We start from the raw sequence: 3581 nt of genomic DNA on the forward strand, positions 1-3581 counted from the left end.
TCTCATGGTTAATATTTACATGTGATAGTATCTGGGTTCTCACAAACAGCTCACTATCAAGAGCCATTTCCCCCCTAAAAATCATTACAGGAACTATCACCCTGGGGAGTCTGCAGGGAACCTCACACCCATAATTATGTTCTATTGACAGAATCTGCCCCCCACCCAATTAACTGTTAATCTGTTAGCAGAACACGCCTCACATTCCAGCTATCCAGGGAACCAGGTGTGGCAACTCGTGACTTCTTGGCCTAACTGTCCGAATGTAACCTCTTGGCCTACATGACGAACCTGAACCACGTGATCTGGAACACGCGGCAAAAATCCAGTTTCCCTGCCCCCCAAAGTCCTCATCCAGGGCCTATATAAACAGCAACCATGATCCTAATAAACGGAGGCTTTGACAAAACTGCTTGGCCTCCTTCTTCTGTCCTAGCTCATTCCCTTCCAGGTAGTGCCCCTCCGAGACCCTGGAATAACTAGCTGCAGGGTGGGTTACAACCCCTAGACTAGTGACCCACCCAAGGCGGCAACAGCTCACTAGTCTAAGATAGATCAATTCTATCTAGGGACACTGAGTTTGTGCTCAGTTACTGAGATAACTAACCTTGCAGCTGTGCCCTGGCCTAACTGATTCCCAGTGATTTGCATGCACTCATTGCACAGCCTTGAGGACTTCTTTATACACTAGTCCTGTTCTGAACACTTGTCATTGCAGTCAGGAATCAGCATGGACATGAGTATCCCTGTTTTGCTTCTTGGGCTACTGCTGCTCTGGTTTCCAGGTAAAAAAAAAAAAAAGAAGCATAATATGAGCTTCACTGTTACACTGAGATTAGTGTTGATTGAAATTTGTGTGGGGTACATTCTTATAATACTATGTGGATATTTATCATATATATTTTCCTAGGTGGCAGATGTGACATCCAGATGACCCAGTCTCCTTCTTCCCTGTCTGTATCTTTGAAAAACAGAGTCACCATCACTTGTCATGCCAGTAAAGATATTAGTGATTATTTATCCTGGTTCCTGCAGAAGCCAGGAAAATCTCCTTAGCGCCTGATCTACAGGGCAAACAGCTTATCAGATGGGGTCCCATCAAGGTTCAGTGGCAGTGGATCTGGGACAGATTTTACTCTCACCATCAGCAGCCTGGAGCCTGAAGACACTGTAACCTATTACTGTCTCCAGAGTAAGGAATATCCTCCCACAATGATACAAGTCATCACATAAACCCCCATGGAAGTAGAAGTGAGAGGCTGGTCTGCCTCAGTTGTTCCTCTTCATGAGTCACCTACAAAAACTGTTTCTCATTTGTCACCAGATTTTTAGTAAAAATGTCTCACAGAGAGACATTTATTTTTGTAAATTTAATTTGTTGTACCTTTATAGAACTAAAGAGAGGTAAAAACGTCCTCTATTTACCATTACTACCTTTCTTTTTCTGCATCTCCAGCAGTTAAGAGTTTTGATGAATTTTCTGACTTAACAAAGTCAGACTGTGAGGAGTCTAAGGTGAATCAATAGTTGGAACTCATACAGAACAGTGAAAGCTTCTGTGGACATTGCTTCACACATTACTTAAAATCATAAAATAAGCTTCTAATCACCAGTATTTAAATGGCAAGAAAATATTACTGAGAGAAGCTGACAGCAGAAACGTTTCCTAGTTTTCTCCCCAAAACTAGACCCCATGTATCAGATAAAGAGAAGGCTGTTTAACTGTGATTCTTTGATGTGTTTTGAAATACCATTAGTGGGCTATTCATGCTCTCAGCTGTCTTCAGTATTTCAGTTAGAATTCTAATGGCTCCTAGGTCCAGCATTGTGCTTACAAGTATAAACAATGTTGAACAAAATTCATATGACTTTTAATAACACTGTGTGATGTGTTATATAGATCTGCTTACATGAAATCAAATGGAGAAAATGGTTGTCTAAAACAGGCTCACAGAAATAATATTAATGAAGAAATCAATAGCATGACATTGGAAACTATGAAGTTCTATATTCCATTCTGTTGTTTTTAAAATACTATATTTGTATAAGATCAGTTTCCTGTCCTTTTATGGTGTTCCATCATCATCTAGTTGTCTATTTGTACAACAATAGCACACACAGATTTAATTACTCTAGTTTAATACAAGAGAGAACTATGAAATTAGACAATATAATATACTTTTCTATGTTTCTAAATATTTTTACCTTTATTGTCCCTTGACTTTCTATATGAAATTTAAAGTGAGCTTATGAACTGAAAATTCTCTATTAGCAATATGAATTGAGGGACATTGCCTGTTTGTGCAAATTGGATAAAATTTATGTTTAAAAGTGGTTCATGGAGCTGGACAGAATGCCCAGTGGTAAAATGGTATTGGCAATCCTTTTATATATGCATTGCTTTTTGGTTAATGAATAAAGCTGCTTTCCGCCACTGGTTTAACAGGGTAATGCCAGGTGGGAAATCTGAACACAGATGTGGAGAGAGAGTAGGCGGGGTCAAGGAGGAGCCATGTAACCTCTACAGGAGCCAGATGCCTCCTCTGAAGCCCTTAGAAACATTGCTATTGCTCGTGTTCTCCCTCCATCTGCTTCTCATTGGGACCTTGGGAGCTCAGTCCNGATCATCTCACCTTTAGGCAAGTTCAGCAGTCCTCTCTGTGTGGGTTCTCTGTGCCCAGTTTATGCAATAGTCCAGGCAAGAGCAGTTTCTTGCCCAAATGGCTATCAAATTCCATAAGGATCCTCTTAGAGGCTCATCTTCCTCTTGAAGTAGATTGGTGCTGCCAGGAGCAGAGTGTCTCATTGTCATGAAAAGCCCTAAGTTATTAAAACATTTAAAATGCCATATTCTATAATCTTTGAAAAATATGAAGAATGCCTATCTAAAATATATCTATGCACATCTAGAAAATCTTAACTAACATGACTACAAACTTGACTATTATGATTATCTATTAACAACCTATATATTAGGTTTTTAAATGAACTATACAATCACAATACCTTAATCAAGATCAGAAATACATATACATATAATAAAATTGACCTTAAATTAATATCAGCAAACCAAGATTCATATCAATGCAAATTATTCCCATCTATATCATCTCCCCCTTTAAATGTAAAAGGACATTTATAAACACTATTTGGGAACATGGGCACAGTTATTTTCTCTCCTAACTGCTTCCTACTGAATGGGGGTGTCATTAATTAGGTCTTTCATGGTATAACCTGTGTGCTAGTTTCATCTCAGTTGGCAGTTGAGTGAAGCAATTTTCTGAGGGTGTTCACAGCAACCTTCAGGAGGGCGTGGTCTATCATACCATATTCGAATAGAATAAATCCACAGACTCTCACGCTCTGTGAAAACAAAATAAGAAACTCCTTTCCAAAGCATCATGTCCTTAGATCCAAATTTCAAAGTCAAGGCATTTTCATAATATCTATGTTGGTTTAGTTCAGCAGCATTTATAAACAAATATCTTTTAGCAGCTGTTGCTCCTTCCTCAGCATTCAAACAATTCAAAGAGAGCATAATAGCATACAGTATCAAAATTCTCTGTGTATTTTCCATCTTT

The 3581-nt window shown here is 38.9% G+C and overlaps 1 pseudogene; it reads left to right on the top strand.

Moving 5' to 3' along the window:
• Window positions 1-730: 730 nt before the first annotated feature.
• Window positions 731-1233, top strand: LOC126495797 (immunoglobulin kappa variable 1-17-like; annotated as a pseudogene).
• Window positions 1234-3581: the final 2348 nt, after the last annotated feature.

The sequence above is a fragment of the Alexandromys fortis genome, unplaced genomic scaffold (genome assembly GCF_014885135.2).
Source record: "Alexandromys fortis isolate MF-2015 unplaced genomic scaffold, M_Fortis_MF-2015_v1.1 scaffold_611, whole genome shotgun sequence".
In the NCBI taxonomy this organism is placed as follows: domain Eukaryota; kingdom Metazoa; phylum Chordata; class Mammalia; order Rodentia; family Cricetidae; genus Alexandromys; species Alexandromys fortis.